The sequence below is a fragment of the Oncorhynchus gorbuscha genome, linkage group LG10, assembly GCF_021184085.1.
Source record: "Oncorhynchus gorbuscha isolate QuinsamMale2020 ecotype Even-year linkage group LG10, OgorEven_v1.0, whole genome shotgun sequence".
In the NCBI taxonomy this organism is placed as follows: domain Eukaryota; kingdom Metazoa; phylum Chordata; class Actinopteri; order Salmoniformes; family Salmonidae; genus Oncorhynchus; species Oncorhynchus gorbuscha.
In genome coordinates this window covers 94,546,889-94,569,658 of record NC_060182.1, presented here as the reverse complement: position 1 = coordinate 94,569,658, position 22,770 = coordinate 94,546,889, and the positions used below count along the sequence as shown (strand labels likewise).

The 22,770-nt window shown below is 47.9% G+C and overlaps 1 pseudogene; it reads right to left on the bottom strand.

The window, feature by feature from the left end:
• Positions 1-22,770, bottom strand: part of LOC124046990 — a 142,414-nt pseudogene that overhangs the window by 59,279 nt on the left and 60,365 nt on the right.

Below are 22,770 nucleotides of genomic sequence, written 5' to 3'. Positions count from 1 at the left end.
ACTTGCCTAGTTAAATAAAGGTTAAATATACAATTAAATGTAACAGATAGTCCTCCACCCCAAAAAAATCCAAAGGAAGTTTGTTCTGAAGTGTTTGTTCTAGATCTGAACAATCAGTTGTTGTTTTTTTCATGTATTTGGCACTAAACTGTACCCATATATACCTTTTCTCCAACTGTTACCGGTGGGAGGGGGGGGACCTTCAAATATGTATGTTGAGGCCAAGCTCTAGCTCTGTCACCTTTCACCAAGTAGTCAGATTGAGATGCACCCAATGCAAAACAAAACAGACATCTCTTAAAAAACGGACAGATTTGTATGTGGGGGGGATTGTTTGGATGGTGCTAATTAGATTTCCGCAGTGGAACGGACATCAACCTCAGGAGGGGACGGGGGGTGGGGGGTTAAGGAAAAAGGGGGGTTAAGGAAAAGGGGGGGGGGGGTTTAAGCCCCTCCTCACTCTATAGGGACACGGTGCCCTCCTCACTCTATAGGGACACGGTGCCCTCCTCACTCTATAGGGACACGGTGCCCTCCTCACTCTATAGGGACACGGTGCCCTCCTCACTCTATAGGGACACGGTGCCCTCCTCACTCTATAGGGACACGGTGCCCTCCTCACTCTATAGGGACACGGTGCCCTCCTCACTCTATAGGGACACGGTGCCCTCCTCACTCTATAGGGACACGGTGCCCTCCTCACTCTATAGGGACACGGTGCCCTCCTCACTCTATAGGGACACGGTGCCCTCCTCACTCTATAGGGACACGGTGCCCTCCTCACTCTATAGGGACACGGTGCCCTCCTCACTCTATAGGGACACGGTGCCCTCCTCACTCTATAGGGACACGGTGCCCTCCTCACTCTATAGGGACACGGTGCCCTCCTCACTCTATAGGGACACGGTGCCCTCCTCACTCTATAGGGACACGGTGCCCTCCTCACTCTATAGGGACACGGTGCCCTCCTCACTCTATAGGGACACGGTGCCCTCCTCACTCTATAGGGACACGGTGCCCTCCTCACTCTATAGGGACACGGTGCCCTCCTCACTCTATAGGGACACGGTGCCCTCCTCACTCTATAGGGACACGGTGCCCTCCTCACTCTATAGGGACACAGTGCCCTCCTCACTATATAGGGACACAGTGCCCTCCTCACTATATAGGGACACAGTGCCCTCCTCACTATATAGGGACACAGTGCCCTCCTCACTATATAGGGACACAGTGCCCTCCTCACTATATAGGGACACAGTGCCCTCCTCACTATATAGGGACATAGTGCACTCCTCACTATATAGGGACACAGTGCCCTCCTCACTATATAGGGACATAGTGCCCTCCTCACTATATAGGGACATAGTGCCCTCCTCACTATATAGGGACATAGTGCCCTCCTCACTATATAGGGACATAGTGCCCTCCTCACTATATAGGGACATAGTGCCCTCCTCACTATATAGGGACACGGTGCCCTCCTCACTATATAGGGACATAGTGCACTCCTCACTATATTAGGGACATAGTGCACTCCTCACTATATTAGGGACATAGTGCACTCCTCACTATATTAGGGAATAAGGTGCCATCTGGGATGGTGACGAGAACAGACCAGACATGACAGGATTCAACATGTCCCAGGACAACATGCTCCATGCCGTGACACTGTCAAGGGCGACAGAAACCTGCCATGAAGCTAATAATCTCTTGCGTTGCATTGCTGATACACAGACAGACAGGAGTCTATTGAGCTACTGCGTAAACCAGTAAGGCAGGTTACATACGATGAAGACACCTGACAGAGAAAGAACCTCTGCTGTATTGTCTGCGTGTTGAGTCTAAGCCGTATCTAAAATGGTGTCCTGTTCCCTATCGAGTAGAGGTGTTCACAGTTCACCAAACCCACGGTTCGGTACGTATTGTGGTTTTGGGTTACAGTTCAGTTACGGTTCGGGTACGGTTCGGGTACGGTTCAGTTACAGTTCAGTTACGGTTCGGGTACAGTTCAGTTACGGTTCAGGTACGGTTCAGTTACAGTTCAGTTACGGTTCGGGTACGGTTCAGTTACGGTTCGGGTACGGTTCAGTTACGGTTCGGGTACAGTTCAGTTACGGTTCGGGTACAGTTCAGTTACGGTTCGGGTACAGTTCAGTTACGGTTCGGGTACAGTTCAGTTACAGTTCAGTTACGGTTCGGGTACGGTTCAGTTACGGTTCGGTTACGGTTCGGTTACGGTTCAGTTACGGTTCGGGTACGGTTCAGTTACGGTTCGGGTACAGTTCGGGTACAGTTCAGTTACAGTTCGGGTACAGTTCGGGTACAGTTCGGGTACAGTTCAGTTACAGTTCAGTTACGGTTCGGGTACGGTTCAGTTACGGTTCAGTTACGGTTCGGGTACGGTTCAGTTACGGTTCGGGTACGGTTCAGTTACGGTTCGGGTACAGTTCAGTTACGGTTCGGGTACAGTTCAGTTACGGTTCGGGTACAGTTCAGTTACGGTTCGGGTACGGTTCGGGTACGGTCTCTTTAAGTCGTTGAAGCATATCGTTCTCCTTGAGCTTTTAATCTCCTAACTCGCTTTGCCACAAACACGGAAGCTCTATAACTGTTGTGCCGCTTTGACGACGACAACGACAAGCTACACACGCTATTTCCTAGGCTTTTGTCGTTGAGCAGTTTGAGACATCCTGCTAACGTTCTATCCACAACTCTGTCAATCGTCGTTGTAAACCGAATGCGAAGCGAAAATGTTCCCGAACAGTAAAATGACGAAGAAGGTTCCTTCGATTCGGTTTCATCGACCCTACCACTCGTCATCGTACAGAACTAGTTCCCGGGTTTGCGCCTCACAAAAAGACCGTTTGAAATGTGCCAGTTTTTGATTTTGAATTTCGAATACGTGTACCGTTACTGTATACCCTTATCATAGGAATCTGGTCAAAAGTAGAGCACTGTATTTTAGGGAATAGGTTACCATTTGAGAGACGGCCAAAGTATGACCGCTATGAGAAACTGTCGTCAATGTCTCTGAGCTTCTGATGCCAACTGGAATGAGTCAGGCCAACACACACATTTCAACCAGTAACGTTGAAATTAAACCGCTCATCATTAGTCGCATGATGCAACTGATGACGATGATAATTTGGAAAAAAGTAGCTTAGTGTTTGTTGTTGTTGTTGCCGCAGGCTGTACACACTACTTCAGTCACTCATTGACTTGATAATGCCTCGAATGTGACAGCGGCATTCCCTTTGTGTGGCCCTAAAGCATTGCAAGGCTGCACGATGCAACTATTTGAAAGGAAAAATAAAGTGTCTTGAAAAAGGCATGAGCTCAGCCTTCTTTTTTTTATTTTTTTGCGCAGGCTTTTTTCATTCAAGTTATAATTAAACATTTCTCACGCACCTGAAACCAGTATCTTCAGATGAGCGATTACATTTCCTATTTGAAACAGTGAAATTCAGAACCATATCAGTCCGAACACTCTACACCACTTCTACGTGTTGCTGACAGGAATGGACATGAGACTGAGAAGTCCCACTACTATCTCAAACAGAGATATCACAACTAACTCACACACTATCATCTCACTACTGTCTCTGACTGACCTGGGTCCCCCCTGTCCTCGGCCCTGTCCGTCTCCTCTGTAGCGTAGATAGGGTAGCTATGGAAACTAGCAGGATAGTTAGGGGGGCCAGGGCTCGAGCACGGCCTTCCTGGAGATGCATCATTCCCGTTTTCTGCTGCTTCATGGCGAGTAGAGGAAAGGTCAGATACAACCGTCAAAACAACATCGACAAGTTCGTCAACAACAACAGATGACAGGTCAACAACAACAGATGACAGGTCAACAACAACAGATGACAGGTCAACAACAACAGATGACAGGTCAACAACCACAGATGACAGGTCAACAACCACAACAGATGACAGGTCAACAACCACAGATGACAGGTCAACAACCACAGATGACAGGTCAACAACAACAGATGACAGGTCAACAACAACAGCTGTCAGACAACAACAACAGATGACAGGTCAACAACCACAGATGACAGGTCAACAACCACAGATGACAGGTCAACAACAACAGATGACAGGTCAACAACAACAGATGACAGGTCAACAACAACAGATGACAGGTCAACAACAACAGATGACAGGTCAACAACAACAGATGACAGGTCAACAACGACAGATGACAGGTCAACAACCACAGATGACAGGTCAACAACAACAGATGACAGGTCAACAACAACAGATGACAGGTCAACAACAACAGATGACAGGTCAACAACAACAGATGACAGGTCAACAACAACAGATGACAGGTCAACAACAACAGATGACAGGTCAACAACAACAGATGACAGGTCGACAACAACAGATGACAGGTCGACAACAACAGATGACAGGTCGACAACAACAGATGACAGGTCAACAACAACAGCCATCAGACAACAACAACAGATGACAGGTCAACAACAACAGATGACAGGTCAACAACAACAGATGACAGGTCAACAACCACAGATGACAGGTCAACAACAACAGATGACAGGTCAACAACAACAGAGGACAGACCAACAACAACAGAGGACAGACCAACAACAACAGATGACAGACCAACAACAACAGATGACAGACCAACAACAACAGATGACAGACCAACAACAACAGATGACAGACCAACAACAACAGATGACAGACCAACAACAACAGATGACAGACCAACAACAACAGATGACAGGTCAACAACAACAGATGACAGGTCAACAACAACAGATGACAGGTCAACAACAACAGATGACAGGTCAACAACAACAGATGACAGGTCAATAACAACAGATGACAGGTCAACAACGACAGATGACAGGTCAACAACCACAGATGACAGGTCAACAACAACAGATGACAGGTCAACAACAACAGATGACAGGTCAACAACAACAGATGACAGGTCAACAACAACAGATGACAGGTCAACAACAACAGATGACAGGTCAACAACAACAGATGACAGGTCGACAACAACAGATGACAGGTCGACAACAACAGATGACAGGTCGACAACAACAGATGACAGGTCAACAACAACAGCCATCAGACAACAACAACAGATGACAGGTCAACAACAACAGATGACAGGTCAACAACAACAGATGACAGGTCAACAACCACAGATGACAGGTCAACAACAACAGATGACAGGTCAACAACAACAGAGGACAGGTCAACAACAACAGAGGACAGACCAACAACAACAGATGACAGACCAACAACAACAGATGACAGACCAACAACAACAGATGACAGACCAACAACAACAGATGACAGACCAACAACAACAGATGACAGACCAACAACAACAGATGACAGACCAACAACAACAGATGACAGACCAACAACAACAGATGACAGACCAACAACAACAGATGACAGGTCAACAACAACAGATGACAGGTCAACAACAACAGATGACAGGTCAATAACAACAGATGACAGGTCGACAACAACAGATGATAGGTCGACAACAACAGATGACAGGTCGACAACAACAGATGACAGGTCAACAACAACAGATGACAGGTCGACAACAACAGAGGACAGGTCGACAACAACAGAGGACAGGTCGACAACAACAGAGGACAGGTCGACAACAACAGATGACAGGTCAACAACAACAGATGACAGGTCAACAACCACAGATGACAGGTCAACAACAACAGATGACAGGTCAACAACAACAGATGACAGGTCAACAACCACAGATGACAGGTCAACAACAACAGATGACAGGTCAACAACAACAGATGACAGGTCAACAACCACAGATGACAGGTCAACAACAACAGCCGTCAGACAACAACAACAGCCGTCAGACAACAACAACAGATGACAGGTCGACAACAACAGATGACAGGTCGACAACAACAGATGACAGGTCAACAACAACAGCCATCAGACAACAACAACAGATGACAGGTCAACAACAACAGATGACAGGTCAACAACAACAGATGACAGGTCAACAACCACAGATGACAGGTCAACAACAACAGATGACAGGTCGACAACAACAGATGACAGGTCGACAACAACAGATGACAGGTCAACAACAACAGCCATCAGACAACAACAACAGATGACAGGTCAACAACAACAGATGACAGGTCAACAACAACAGATGACAGGTCAACAACCACAGATGACAGGTCAACAACAACAGATGACAGGTCGACAACAACAGATGACAGGTCGACAACAACAGATGACAGGTCAACAACAACAGATGACAGGTCGACAACAACAGATGACAGGTCGACAACAACAGATGACAGGTCGACAACAACAGATGACAGGTCGACAACAACAGATGACAGGTCGACAACAACAGATGACAGGTCGACAACAACAGATGACAGGTCGACAACAACAGATGACAGGTCGACAACAACCACAGCCGCCAGACAACAACATAAAACAGCTCAAACAGGGACTGAACTGCACACACACACAAACAGACAGACCACAGCTAAAGTGAGTATTACTAGAATTGTGACGGTCACAAATGACATCAGCCAGTGATAGTCAAGCAAATAACTGTCGGTCTCACGGTAATTGACCGTTAATTAACGTGAACACATTTAGCACCTCCTGGCTTTTCCACAGTTTTTACCTTTACCTTTTATAACGGCATTTGGATGTTTTGGTTTGTTGTTCAATACATATCGTATGGTGAGGTCCCCTGACTATTCAATACATATCGTATCGTGAGGTCCCCTGGCTATTCAATACATATCGTATGGTGAGGTCCCTGGCTATTCAATACATATCGTATGGTCCCCTGACTATTCAATACATATCGTGAGGTCCCTGGCTATTCAATACATATCGTATGGTGAGGTCCCCTGGCTATTCAATACATATCGTATGGTGAGGTCCCTGGCTATTCAATACATATCGTATGGTGAGGTCCCTGGCTATTCAATACATATCGTGAGGTCCCCTGACTATTCAATACATATCGTATGGTGAGGTCCCCTGGCTATTCAATACATATCGTATGGTGAGGTCCCCTGGCTATTCAATACATATCGTATTGTGAGGTCCCTGACTATTCAATACATATCGTATGGTGAGGTCCCTGACTATTCAATACATATCGTATGGTGAGGTCCCTGACTATTCAATACATTACCCATTGCTTACATTACCTACATGACCTATTGCTTACATGACCTATTGCTTACATTACCTACATGACCTATTGCTTACATCATCCACATTACCCATTGCTTACATTACCTACATGACCTATTGCTTACATTACCTACATGACCTATTGCTTACATGACCTATTGCTTACATGACCTATTGCTTACATGACCTATTGCTTACATGACCTATTGCTTACATGACCTATTGCTTACATGACCTATTGCTTACATTACCTATTGCTTACATTACCTATTGCTTACATTACCTATTGCTTACATTACCTACATGACCTATTGCTTACATTACCTATTGCTTACATTACCTATTGTTTACATTACCTATTGCTTACATTACCTACATGACCTATTGCTTACATGACCTACATGACCTATTGCTTACATTACCTATTGCTTACATTACCTACATGACCTATTGTTTACATGACCTATTGCTTACATTACCTACATGACCTATTGCTTACATTACCTATTGCTTACATTACATATTGCTTACATTATCTACATGACCTATTGCTTACATGACCTATTGCTTACATGACCTATTGCTTACATTACCTATTGCTTACATTACCTATTGCTTACATTATCTACATGACCTATTGCTTACATTACCTATTGCTTACATGACCTATTGCTTACATTACCTACATGACCTATTGCTTACATTACCTATTGCTTACATGACCTATTGCTTACATTACCTACATGACCTATTGCCTACATGACCTATTGCTTACATGACCTACATTATTTACATCAGGGTGGCAGGTAGCCTAGTGGTTAGAGCGTTGGGCCAGTCATCAAAATGTTGCTAGATTGAATCCCAGAGCCGACAAGGTTAAAAACCTGTCGGTCTGCCCCCTGAACAAGGCAGTTAACCCACTGGGGGGGGGGGGGGTTCTGATCAGACCCCTATGGGCCCCTGCTTCTGATCAGACCCCTATGGGCCCCTGCTTCTGATCAGACCCCTATGGGCCCCTGCTTCTGATCAGACCCCTATGGGCCCCTGCTTCTGACCAGACCCCTATGGGCCCCTGCTTCTGACCAGACCCCTATGGGCCCCTGCTTCTGACCAGACCCCTATGGGCCCCTGCTTCTGACCAGACCCCTATGGGCCCCTGCTTCTGATCAGACCCCTATGGGCCCCTACTTCTGATCAGACCCCTATGGGCCCCTGCTTCTGATCAGACCCCTATGGGCCCCTGCTTCTGATCAGACCCCTATGGGCCCCTGCTTCTGATCAGACCCCTATGGGCCCCTGCTTCTGATCAGACCCCTATGGGCCCCTGCTTCTAATCAGACCCCTATGGGCCCCTGCTTCTGATCAGACCCCTATGGGCCCCTGCTTCTGATCAGAGGAGGGGAGAAGTAGAGGAGTGGACGGGAGAGGAGAAGGAGAGGAGAGGACGGGAGAGAAGAAGGAGGGGAGAGGAGAAGGAGAAGGAGAGGAGAATGAGAATGAGAGGAGAGGACTGGACAGAAGAAGGAGGGGAGAGGAGAAGGAGAATGAGAGGAGAGGACGGGAGAGGAGAAGGAGGGGAGAGGAGAAGGAGAGGAGAGGAGGAGAGGAGGGGAGAAGGAGAGGAGAGGAGAGGAGGACGGGAGAGAAGAAGTGGAGAGCTGCTGTTCACTTACAGTTGATCTCTGAGCGAGTTCTCTCTGCTCTGGAGTGTTTGTTGGTTGAACGAATGATATGTCTCACTGCTGAAAGAGGCTGGAAGGAGGGAGAGAGGAGACGGAGAGAGGGAGAGGGGGAGAGAGGGGGAAGGAGAGACGGGGAGGGGGAGACGGAGAGACGGGGAGAGGGGAGGGGGAGAGACGGGAGGGGGAGACGGGGAGAGGGGAGGGGGAGATGGAGAGACGGGGAGAGAGGGGAGGGGGAGAGAGGGGAGGGGGAGAGAGGGGGGGGAGAGACGGAGAGAGAGGGGAGGGGGAGACGGAGAGACGGAGAGACGGGGAGAGAGGGGAGGGGAGAGAGGGGGAGACGGAGAGACGGGGGAGAGGGGAGAGACGGAGAGAGGGGGGAGACGGAGAGAGGGGGAGACGGAGAGAGGGGGAGACGGAGAGACGGGGAGAGAGGGGAGGGGGAGAGACGGAGAGACGGGGAGAGAGGGGAGGGGGAGAGAGGGAGGGGGAGAGAGGGGGAGGGGGAGAGACGGAGAGACGGGGAGAGAGGGGAAGGGGGAGAGGGGAGACAGGGAGAGAGGGGAAGGGGGAGAGAGGGGAGGGGGAGACGGAGAGACGGGGAGAGAGAGGGGAAGGGGGGAGAGAGGGGAGGGGGAGACGGAGAGACGGGGAGAGAGGGGAAGGGGGAGAGAGGGGAGGGGGAGAGAGGGGGAAAACGGAGAGAAGGGGAGAGAGGGGAGGGGGAGAGAGGGGAGGGGAGAGAGGGGAGGGGGGAGAGGGGGGGGGAGAGAGGGGGAGACGGAGAGACGGGGAGGGGGAGAGAGGGGGAGGGGGAGACGGAGAGACGGGGAGAGAGGGGAAGGGGGAGAGAGGGGGAGTGGGGAGAGTGGAGAGTGGAGAGAGTGGAGAGGGGAAGGAGAGACGGGGAGAGTGGGGAGACGGGGAGGGTGAGAGAGGGGAGGGGAGGGGGAGAGAGGGGAGACGGAGAGAAAGAGAGGAGACATAAGGGGGTAGCGTCAGAGAGAGACAGGGTGAAGGAGGGGTAGCAGAAGAGAGAGACAGGGTGAAGGAGGGGTAGCAGAAGAGAGAGACAGGGTGAAGGGGGGGAGCGAGAAGAAGAGACAACAATATTAGATAAGCTTCACAATAAAGGAATATAAACACATAACATGACACTACACAAGAGTAAACCATGTCATAATGCTGTTATCACATTATGTGCAGTTGCGAACCGTAGTCTGGCTTTTTTATGGCGGTTTTGGAGCATTTGGCTTCTTCCTTGCTGAGCGGCCTTTCAGATTGTTGATATAGGACTCGTTTTACTGTGGATATAGATACCTTTGTACCTGTTTCCTCCAGCATCACAAGGTCCTTTGCTGTTGTTCTGGGATTGATTTGCACATTTCGCACCAAAGTACGTTCATCTCTAGGAGACAGAATGTGTCTCCTTCCTGAGCGGTATGACGGCTGTGTGGTCTCATGGTGTTTATATTTGCGTACTATTGTTTGTACAGATGAACGTGGTACCTTCAGGCGTTTGGAAATTGCTCCCAAGGATGAACCAGACTTTTCCTGAGGTCTTGGCTTATTTATTTTGATTTTCCCATGATGTCAAGCAAAGAGGCACTGAGGTTGAAGGTAGGCCTTGAAATACATCCACAGGTACACCTCCAATTGACTCGAATGATGTCAATTAGCCTATCAGAAGCTTCTAAAGCCATGTCGCTCTGGATAAGAGCGTCTGCTAAATGACTTAAATGTAAATGTAATGTAAATGACATCATTTTCTGGAATTTTCCAAGCTTTTTAAAGGCACAGTCAACTTAGTGTATGTAAACTTCTGACCCACTGGAATTATGATACAGTGAATTATAAGTGAATTAATCTGTCTGTACACAATTGTTGGAAAAAGGACTTTCTTCAGGAAGTTTAAGGAGAATCACTGATGCATTTTGTTCATGTCTTGTGATAATCTTGGGACACATTTTTTAATTTTCTAATAAAAATGCAATAAATGTAATTGATTAGGTAATTAGGTAAATAGACAGGGCTGTGGTTAGTTTTAGTCCCAGACAGACAGGGCTGTGGTTAGTTTTAGTCCCAGACAGACAGGGCTGTGGTTAGTTTTAGTCCCAGACAGACAGACAGACAGACAGGACAGACAGACAGGGCTGTGGTTAGTTTTAGTCCCAGACAGACAGGGCTGTGGTTAGTTTTAGTCCCAGACAGACAGGGTTGTGGTTAGTTTTAGTCCCAGACAGACAGGGTTGTGGTTAGTTTTAGTCCCAGACAGACAGACAGGGCTGTGGTTAGTTTTAGTCCCAGACAGACAGGGCTGTGGTTAGTTTTAGTCCCAGACAGACAGGGTTGTGGTTAGTTTTAGTCCCAGACAGACAGGGCTGTGGTTAGTTTTAGTCCCAGACAGACAGGGCTGTGGTTAGTTTTAGTCCCAGACAGACAGGGCTGTGGTTAGTTTTAGTCCCAGACAGACAGGGCTGTGGTTAGTTTTAGTCCCAGACAGACAGACAGGGCTGTGGTTAGTTTTAGTCCCAGACAGACAGGGTTGTGGTTAGTTTTAGTCCCAGACAGACAGACAGGGCTGTGGTTAGTTTTAGTCCCAGACAGACAGGGTTGTGGTTAGTTTTAGTCCCAGACAGACAGGGTTGTGGTTAGTTTTAGTCCCAGACAGACAGACAGGGCTGTGGTTAGTTTTAGTCCCAGACAGACAGGGTTGTGGTTAGTTTTAGTCCCAGACAGACAGACAGGGTTGTGGTTAGTTTTAGTCCCAGACAGACAGACAGGGCTGTGGTTAGTTTTAGTCCCAGACAGACAGGGTTGTGGTTAGTTTTAGTCCCAGACAGACAGACAGGGTTGTGGTTAGTTTTAGTCCCAGACAGACAGGGCTGTGGTTAGTTTTAGTCCCAGACAGACAGACAGGGCTGTGGTTAGTTTTAGTCCCAGACAGACAGACAGGGCTGTGGTTAGTTTTAGCCCCAGACAGACAGACAGACAGACAGACAGGGCTGTGGTTAGTTTTAGCCCCAGACAGACAGGGTTGTGGTTAGCTTTAGCCCCAGACAGACAGGGCTGTGGTTAGTTTTAGCCCCAGACAGACAGGGCTGTGGTTAGTTTTAGCCCCAGACAGACAGACAGACAGACAGGGCTGTGGTTAGTTTTAGCCCCAGACAGACAGGGTTGTGGTTAGTTTTAGTCCCAGACAGACAGACAGACAGACAGACAGACAGACAGACAGGGCTGTGGTTAGTTTTAGCCCCAGACAGACAGGGTTGTGGTTAGTTTTAGTCCTAGACAGACAGACAGGCAGACAGGGCTGTGGTTAGTTTTAGCCCCAGAAAGACAGACAGAGCTGGGGTTGGTTTTAGTCCCAGACAGACAGACAGGGCTGTGGTTAGTTGTAGTCCCAGACAGACAGACAGGGCTGTGGTTAATTTTAGTCCCAGACAGACAGACAGAGCTGTGGTTAGTTTTAGTCCCAGACAGACAGACAGGGCTGTGGTTAGTTTTAGTCCCAGACAGACAGACAGGGCTGTGGTTAGTTTTAGTCCCAGACAGACAGACAGGGCTGGGGTTAGTTTTAGTCCCAGACAGACAGACAGACACTGGGCTGGGGTTGGTTTTAGTCCCAGACAGACAGACAGACTGGGCTGGGGTTGGTTTTAGTCCCAGACAGACAGGGCTGGGGTTGGTTTTAGTCCCAGACAGACTGGGCTGGGGTTGGTTTTAGTCCCAGACAGACAGGGCTGGGGTTGGTTTTAGTCCCAGACAGAGAGACAGACTGGGCTGGGGTTAGTTATTTACCTCCAGGTCATCGTCGTCCACCTCAGAGAAGTGTTGGTGGTTGTCTGGGTTGTTCATCTTGTCCAGCAGCTCCACAGCTACTCTCCTGGTCAGCCCTGTCTGATCTATAAACAAATGCTGCAACAACCAGACAGACAGAGTGAGAGACACAGACGGACAGATAGAAAAAGAGAGACAGACCGAGGGAGAGAGAGACAGAGACGAGCGATATACCATCACAGACAGACAGAGAGAGGGAGCCAGACAGACAGACAGACAGACAGACAGACAGACAGACAGACAGACAGACAGACAGACAGACAGACAGACAGACAGACAGACAGACAGACAGACAGAGCCAGACAGACAGAGCCAGACAGACAGAGAGAGCCAGACAGACAGACAGAGCCAGACAGACAGACAGAGAGAGCCAGACAGACAGACAGAGCCAGACAGACAGACAGAGAGAGCCAGACAGAGAGAGCCAGACAGACAGAGAGAGACACACAGACAGAGCCAGACAGACAGAGAGAGAGAGCCACACAGACAGACAGAGAGAGAGAGCCACACAGACAGACAGACAGAGAGAGCCACACAGACAGACAGACAGACAGACAGACAGACAGACAGACAGACAGACAGACAGACAGACAGACAGACAGACAGACAGACAGACAGACAGACAGACAGACAGACAGACAGACAGACAGACAGACAGACAGACAGACAGACAGACAGACAGACAGACAGACAGACAGACAGACAGACAGAGAGAGAGAGAGAGAGCCAGACAAACAGAGAGAGAGAGAGCCAGACAAACAGACAGACAGACAGACAGAGAGCCAGACAGACAGAGAGAGAGAGAGAGAGCCAGACAAACAGAGAGACACAGAGACAGACAGACAGACAGACAGACAGACAGACAGACAGACAGACAGACAGACAGACAGACAGACAGACAGACAGACAGACAGACAGACAGACAGACAGACAGACAGACAGACAGACAGACAGACAGACAGACAGACAGACAGACAGACAGACACAGACAGACAGACAGACAGACAGACAGACAGACAGACAGACAGACAGACAGACAGACAGACAGACAGACAGACAGACAGACAGACAGACAGACAGACAGCCAGACAGACAGAGCCAGACAGACAGAGAGAGCCAGACAGACAGAGAGAGCCAGACAGACAGAGAGAGCCAGACAGACAGAGAGAGCCAGACAGACAGAGAGAGCCAGACAGACAGACAGAGCCAGACAGACAGACAGAGAGAGCCAGACAGAGAGAGCCAGACAGACAGAGAGAGCCAGACAGACAGAGAGAGACACACAGACAGAGCCAGACAGACAGACAGAGAGAGAGAGCCACACAGACAAACAGACAGAGAGAGCCACACAGACAGACAGACAGACAGACAGACAGACAGACAGACAGACAGACAGACAGACAGACAGACAGACAGACAGACAGACAGACAGACAGACAGACAGACAGACAGACAGACAGACAGACAGACAGACAGACAGACAGAGCCAAACAGAGACAGAGACATTATTGTTATTATTGTTATCATTATTATTGTTGATTTAGCGACACATCAAGAACACAAGATGGCCACTAATGCTCCTAATACCAAGCTTTAAAAGTAACAACTATTAACTAGGACCTCTGCCATATTTCACCACTGAGATGAAGACTGGTTCACCATCATTAAGACCTGGTACATCTCAGAGGATGAATCACGGCAACCTAATGATCCAGAACATTCTAATTAACAATTCTAGATGAATTAGACTCTCTAAGTGCTGGTATACCCTATTCCTAAAGCACTTTCAAAATGGAGATGGCTTTTTAATCCCAGAGCCCGTTTTCATCTGGGTATGGAAACGGCCTTAAGAGTTATACTGAATGGTTTCATGCCCCAGTTATTTATTTATTTATTTAACTAGGCAAGTCAATTAAGAACAAATTCTTATTTACAATGACGGCCTACCGAAAGGCCGAGTGGGGACGAGGGCCTGGGATTAAAATAAATAAACAAATAAAATAAATAAATACAATATAAATAGAGGACAAAACACACATCACAACAAGAGAGACAACATAAAGAGAGACCCAAGATAAATATAGGACAAAACACACATCCCAACAAGAGAGACAACATAAAGAGAGACCTACTAAGACAACAACATAGCAAGGCAGTTAATGTTTTCACGAGGACGTGTCAGTTTTACCGTTAAGAGCTTCTCAGCTGTCGGTCTCTTCTTCGGGTTCTTGGTCAGCGAGACTTTAACAAAGTTATGGAAGGCTGTGGTCCTGCAGGTGGAGGGAGCCTACTCTTACTGACTGTAGTAGTGTAACAGAACTGCCCCAGGTCACATAACAGGGGTACTTGTACTTACCACTTAGTTTTGTGTTTTAGCTTGGGAGGCTGAAAGCTGCTCTTTGACATGAGAAACAAAGCCCTGGAATACAACACATCAATTGAGATTAGATCATATATTATAAAACTATATTCTCTTATTTTACCATCGGTGGTGAGAGACTTTCATCTACACTGTAGTGGGGAGTTTCACAAAACCTTCCTAGCACTACGATCATCTTAAGTCTGTTACGTAGGCATTAGGCAACGACTGACAGTGATCTTAGTGCAGAGAGACGCAAGAGAGGAGAGAGACGCAAGAGAGGAGAGAGACGCAAGAGAGGAGAGGGACGCAAGAGAGGAGAGGGACGCAAGAGAGGAGAGGGACGCAAGAGAGGAGAGGGACGCAAGAGAGGAGAGGGACGCAAGAGAGGAGAGGGACGCAAGAGAGGAGAGGGACGCAAGAGAGGAGAGGGACGCAAGAGAGGAGAGGGACGCAAGAGAGGAGAGGGACGCAAGAGAGGAGAGGGACGCAAGAGAGGAGAGGGACGCAAGAGAGGAGAGGGACGCAAGAGAGGAGAGGGACGCAAAGAGAGGAGAGAGACGCAAGAGAGGAGAGGGACGCAAGAGAGGAGAGGGACGCAAGAGAGGAGAGGGACGCAAGAGAGGAGAGGGACGCAAGAGAGGAGAGGGACGCAAAGAGAGGAGAGGGACGCAAGAGAGGAGAGGGACGGAAGAGAGGAGAGGGACGGAAGAGAGGAGAGAGGGCGGAAGAGGAGAGAGAGGGGCGGAAGAGAGGAGAGAAGGGAGGAAGAGAGGAGAGAGGGCGAAGAGAGGAGAGGGGCGCAAGAGAGGAGAGGGGCGCAAGAGAGAGAGAGGCGCAAGAGAGGAGAGGGCGCAAGAGAGAGAGAGGCGCAAGAGAGGAGAGGGATGCAAGAGAGAGAGAGAGAGTAGAGAGAGAGAGAGAGAGAGAGAGAGAGAGAGAGAGTAGAGAGAGGAGAGAGAGAGAGTAGAGAGAGGAGAGAGAGAGTAGAGAGAGAGAGAGAGAGAGAGAGAGTAGAGAGAGGAGAGAGAGAGTAGAGAGAGTAGAGAGAGAGTAGAGAGAGGAGAGAGAGAGAGTAGAGAGAGGAGAGAGAGAGTAGAGAGAGGAGAGAGACGCAAGAGAGGAGAGAGAGAGTATCTACCTCACTTGCTTTGGCAATGTTAACACGTTTCCCATGCCAATAAAGCCCTTGAATTGAATTGAGTAGAGAGGAGAGAGACGCAAGAGAGGAGAGAGTAGAGAGAGAGTAGAGAGAGCATTGACTGGTTGATGAGTGAGGAAGTGGAGAGCAGAAACAGCATTGATTGGCTGATGAGTGAGGGAGTGGAGTGGAGAGCAGAAACAGCATTGATTGGTAGATGAGTGAGGAAGTGGAGAGCAGAAACAGCATTGATTGGTAGATGAGTGAGGGAGTGGAGAGCAGAAACAGCATTGATTGGTAGATGAGTGAGGAAGTGGAGAGCAGAAACAGTATTGATTGGTAGATGAGTGAGGAAGTGGAGAGCAGAAACAGCATTGATTGGTAGATGAGTGAGGAAGTAGAGAGCAGAAACAGCATTGATTGTTTGATAAGTAAAGAAGTTTAGGGCAGGAGCTGTACCTCATTGGGTGCAGATCAAACATAGGAGGCTGCAGCTCGGCCAGTTCTATGGAGGTGATGCCCACGGCCCAGATGTCACACAGCTGGTTGTAACCTCCGTTCTTCTCTACTGCTGCTACCTCTGGGGCCATCCTGCACAGATAACAGACATCTCAATCTGCTACCTCTGGGGCCATCCTGCACAGATAACAGACATCTCAATCTGCTACCTCTGGGGCCATCCTGCACAGATAACAGACATCTCAATTTGCTACCTCTGGGGCCCATCCTGCACAGATAACAGACATCTCAATCTGCTACCTCTGGGGCCCATCCTGCACAGATAACAGACATCTCAATCTGCTACCTCTGGGGCCCATCCTGCACAGATAACAGACATCTCAATCTGCTACCTCTGGGGCCATCCTGCACAGATAACACACATATTACACATCTCAATCTGCTACCTCTGGTAGATAACAGACAATATTGCCATCTTGTCTACATATGTACACGTTTTACATCATCTCCTAGAAATGAGGACTGTAATCATGCAGCACGTACCGTACGCCTAACACAAGCATGTATATCAGCTTGACCGTTTCACTACTGGTGTGGTATACAGTATGTACAGAGATTCGGGACGGTAATTCAGACCCCTTGACTTTTTGTTACGGTAAGAGCCTTATTCTGAAATTGATGAAATACATGTCCTCAATCTACACACAATACCCCATAGCGACATCACAATACCCCATAGCGACATCACAATACCCCATAGCGACATCACAATACCCCATAGCGACATCACAATACCCCATAGCGACATCACAATACCCCATAGCGACATCACAATACCCCTTAGTGACATCACAATACCCCTTAGTGACATCACAATACCCCAAAAACAACAGAGTGAAATGTTTTTGGGAAAATTTAGCAAATTTGTTCATGTAAAAAAACAGAAATAAATTTACATTAGTATTCAGACCCTTTGCTATGCGTTTCGAAATTGAGCTCAGGTGCATCCTGTTTCCATTAATCATCCTTGAAATGCATCTACAATTTGATTGGACAGGATTTGGAAAGGCACACACCTGTCTATATAAGGTCCCACAGTTGACAGTGTATGTCAGAGCAAAGAACCAAGCCATGAGGTCGAAAGAATTGTCCATAGAGCTCCATGACAGGATTGTGTCGAGGCACAGATCTGGGGAAGGGTACCAAAATGTGTCTGCAGCATTGATGGTCCCCAGGAACACAGTGGCCTCCATTATTCTTAAACGGAAGAAGTTTGGAACCACCAAGAATCTTCCTAGAGCCTGACCAAACTGACCAATCGGGGGAGAAGGGCCTTGGTCAGGGAGGTGACCAACAACCCGATGGTCACTCTGACAGAGCTCCAGAGTTCCTCTGTGGAGATGGGAGAACCTTCCAGAAGGACAACCATCTCTGCAGCACTCCACCAATCAGACCTTTATGGTAGGGTGACCAGTGAACCACTTGTCAGTAAAAAGGTACATGACAGCCTGCTTGGAGTTTTACCAAAAGGCACCTGAAGACTCGTTGAGACCGTGAGAAACAAGATTCTCTGGTCTGATGAAACCAAGATTGAACTCTTTGGCCTGAATGCCAAGCGTCACGTCTGGAGGAAACCCGGCACCATCCCTACGGTGAAGTATGGTGGTGGCGGCATCATGCTGTGGGGATGTTTTTCTGACTGGGGCGAAGGTTCACCTTCCAACAGGACAACGACCCTAAGCACACCGCCAAGACAACGCAGGAGAAGCTTCGGGACAAGTCTCTGAATGTCCTTGAGTGGCCCAGCAAGAGCCTGGACTTGAACCCAATCCAACATCTCTGAAGAGACCTGAAAAAAGCTGTGCAGCGATGTTCCCCATCCAACCTGACGGAGGTTGAGAGGATCTGCAGAGAAGAATGGGAGAAACTCTCCAAATACAGGTGTGCCAAGCTTGTAGCGTCATACCCAAGAAGACTTGAGGCTGTAATCGCTGCCAAAGGTGCTTAAACAAAGTACTGAGTAAAGGGTCTGAATACTTATGTAAAATGAAATATTTCAGTTTTTTTTAATAACTTGTTTTTGCTTTGTCATTATGGGGTATTGTGTGAAGATTGATGAAGGGGGTCGGGATATGTTTTAAATGTTATATTTTGTGTTAAAAGTCAAAGTACATACAGTATGTACAGTTGTGGTCCTGTGTAGCTCAGTTGGTAGAGCATGGCGCTTGTAACTCCAGGGTAGTGGGTTCGATCCCCGGGACCACCCATACGTAGAATGTATGCACACATGACTGTAAGTCGCTTTGGATAAAAGCGTCTGCTAAATGGCATATATTATTATTATTATTATTAAGCAATAAGACACAAGAGGCAGTGCTGAATTAATACAGTCACGTCTAAATGGCGTTTCGGCCCGACTCCCTACGGAGAGAAAGAAAGTCCCAAATGGAACACTATTCCCTATGTAGTGCGCTACTTTTGACCTAGAGCCCATGGGCCCTATCAGTCTTATGGGCCCTATCAGCCCTATGGGTCCTATCAGCCCTATCAGTCTTATGGGCCCTATCAGCCCTATGGGTCCTATCAGCCCTATCAGTCTTATGGGCCCTATCAGCCCTATGGGCCCTATTAGCCCTATCAGTCTTATGGGCCCTATCAGCCCTATGGGTCCTATCAGTCCTGTGGGTCCTATCAGTCCTGTGGGCCCTATCAGTCCTATGGGCCCTATCAGTCCTATGGGTCCTATCAGTCCTATGGGTCCTATCAGTCCTATGGGCCCTATCAGTCCTATGGGTCCTATCAGTCCTGTGGGCCCTATCAGTCCTGTGGGCCCTATCAGCCCTATGGGCCCTATCAGCCCTATGGGTCCTATCAGCCCTATGGACCCTATCAGTCCTATGGGCCCTATCAGTCCTATGGGCCCTATCAGTCCCATGGGCCCTATTAGTCCTATGGGCCCTATCAGTCCTATGGGTCCTATCAGTCCTATGGGTCCTATCAGTCCTATGGGCCCTATGAGTCCTATGGGGCCTATCAGTCCTATCAGCCCTATGGGCCCTATTAGTCCTATGGGGCCTATGAGTCCTATGGGCCCTATCCGTCCTATGGGCCCTATCAGTCCTATGGGCCCTATCAGTCCTATGGGTCCTATCCGTCCTATGGGTCCTATCCGTCCTATGGGCCCTATCAGTCCTATGGGCCCTATCAGTCCTATGGGCCCTATCAGTCCTATGGGTCCTATCAGTCCTATGGGCCCTATCAGTCCTATGGGTCCTATCAGTCCTATGGGTCCTATCAGTCCTATGGGGCCTACCAGTCCTATGGGGCCTATCAGTCCTGTGGGCCTGGTCAAAAGTAGTGCACTATAAAAAGGAACAGGGTTTCTATTTGGGACGGAGGACAGTAAGGAGTCCCGACAGAGGACTGTCTCGGAGAAAGACTCACCAGTAAGGAGTCCCGACAGAGGACTGTCTCGGAGAAAGACAACCCAGTAAGGAGTCCCGACAGAGGACTGTCTCGGAGAAAGACAACCCAGTAAGGAGTCCCGACAGAGGACTGTCTCGGAGAAAGACTCACCAATAAGGAGTCCCGACAGAGGACTGTCTCGGAGAAAGACTCACCAGTAAGGAGTCCCGACAGAGGACTGTCTCGGAGAAAGACTCACCAGTAAGGAGTCCCGACAGAGGACTGTCTCGGAGAAAGACTCCCAATGGTGGCTGACAGAGGACTGTCTCAGCTGGAGAAAGACTCACCAATAAGGAGTCCACAACAGAGGACTGTCAGCGGAGAAAGACTCACCAATAAGGAGTCCCGACAGAGGACTGTCTCAGGAGAAAGACAACCCAGTGAAATGGAGTCCCGACAGAGGACTGTCTAGTAGACTCACAGTAATGCTGAATTCAACAGGTGTATGAAGGACTCTTGGCAATGGTGGCTGAATTATTTTGGCTGCTACTCCAAAATCAGCTGGAACAACAAGTGACAAGATCTATTCAGATTATACAAACACATTACACACAGTGAAATGGGTCATATTCAGATTATATAAACATTACACACATTATACAAACACATTACACACAGCGGAGGGTCATATTCAGATTATACAACACAAACACATTACACACAGCGGAGGGTCAGTGAGATATAACACAAAGACATCAAATCTGAATACAACAGGTTTAGTAGATCACAGTGGAATGCTGAATACAACAGGTGTAGGTAGACCTCACAGTGAAATGCTGAATACAACAGGTGTAGTAGACCTCACAGTGAAATGCTGAATACAACAGGTGTAGTAGACCTCACAGTGAAATGCTGAATACAACAGGTGTAGTAGACCTCACAGTGAAATGCTGAATACAACAGGTGTAGTAGACCTCACAGTGAAATGCTGAATACAACAGGTGTAGTAGACCTCACAGTGAAATGCTGAATACAACAGGTGTAGTAGACCTCACAGTGAAATGCTGAATACAACAGGTGTAGTAGACCTCACAGTGAAATGCTGAATACAACAGGTGTAGTAGACCTCACAGTGAAATGCTGAATACAACAGGTGTAGTAGACCTCACAGTGAAATGCTGAATACAACAGGTGTAGTAGACCTCACAGTGAAATGCTGAATACAACAGGTGTAGTAGACCTCACAGTGAAATGCTGAATACAACAGGTGTAGTAGACCTCACAGTGAAATGCTGAATACAACAGGTGTAGTAGACCTCACAGTGAAATGCTGAATACAACAGGTGTAGTAGACCTCACAGTGAAATGCTGAATACAACAGGTGTAGTAGACCTCACAGTGAAATGCTGAATACAACAGGTGTAGTAGACCTCACAGTGAAATGCTGAATACAACAGGTGTAGTAGACCTCACAGTGAAATGCTGACTACAACAGGTGTAGTAGACCTCACAGTGAAATGCTGACTACAACAGGTGTAGTAGACCTCACAGTGAAATGCTGAATACAACAGGTGTAGTAGACCTCACAGTGAAATGCTGAATACAACAGGTGTAGTAGACCTCACAGTGAAATGCTGAATACAACAGGTGTAGTAGACCTCACAGTGGAATGCTGAATACAACAGGTGTAGTAGACCTCACAGTGAAATGCTGAATACAACAGGTGTAGTAGACCTCACAGTGAAATGCTGAATACAACAGGTGTAGTAGACCTCACAGTGAAATGCTGAATACAACAGGTGTAGTAGACCTCACAGTGAAATGCTGAATACAACAGGTGTAGTAGACCTCACAGTGAAATGCTGAAATACAACAGGTGTAGTAGACCTCACAGTGAAATACTGAATACAAAGGTGTAAGACCTCAATGAAACTTAACTAAAGGTGAGCAGCAGTGAAAAATTCAACAGGTGAGTAGATACAGTGAAATGCTGAATTCAACAGTACAGACTACACAGACTGAATACAACAGGTCTAGACACAGTGAAAAGAATACAACAGGTGTAGTAGACACAGTGAAATGCTGAATACAACAGGTGTAGGTAGACCTCACAGTGAAATGCTGAATACAACAGGTGTAGTAGACCTTACAGTGAAATGCTAGTCAACAGGTTAGGTAGACCTCACAGTGAAATGCTGAATACAACAGGTGTAGGTAGCCTAGTGGTTAGAGTGAATAGAGGGTGAGGGTAGCCTAGTGGCTGAATAGAGGTGTAGTAGGGGCAGTGAAATGCCTAATACAACAGGTGTAGTAGACCTAGTGAAATGAGGTGTAGTAGACCTCACAGGGTAGCCTAGTGGTTAGAGTGTAAAGGTGGCAGGGTAGCCTAGTGTTAAATGCTGAATAGAGGTGGTAGGTAGCCTAGTGGTTAGAGTGTAGAGGTGGTAGGTAGCCTAGTGGTTAGAGGTGTAGAGGTCACAGTGGTAGCCTAGTGGTTAGAGTGTAGAGGAAATGGCAGGGGTAGACCTAGTGGTTAGAGTGTAGTAGACCTCACAGTGAGGTAGCCTAGTGGTTAGAGTGTAGAGGTGGGAGGTAGCCTAGTGGTTAGAGTGTAGAGGTCACAGGTAGCCTGAGTTCAACAGGTAGTAGTAGACCTCACAGTGAAATGTGAATACAAC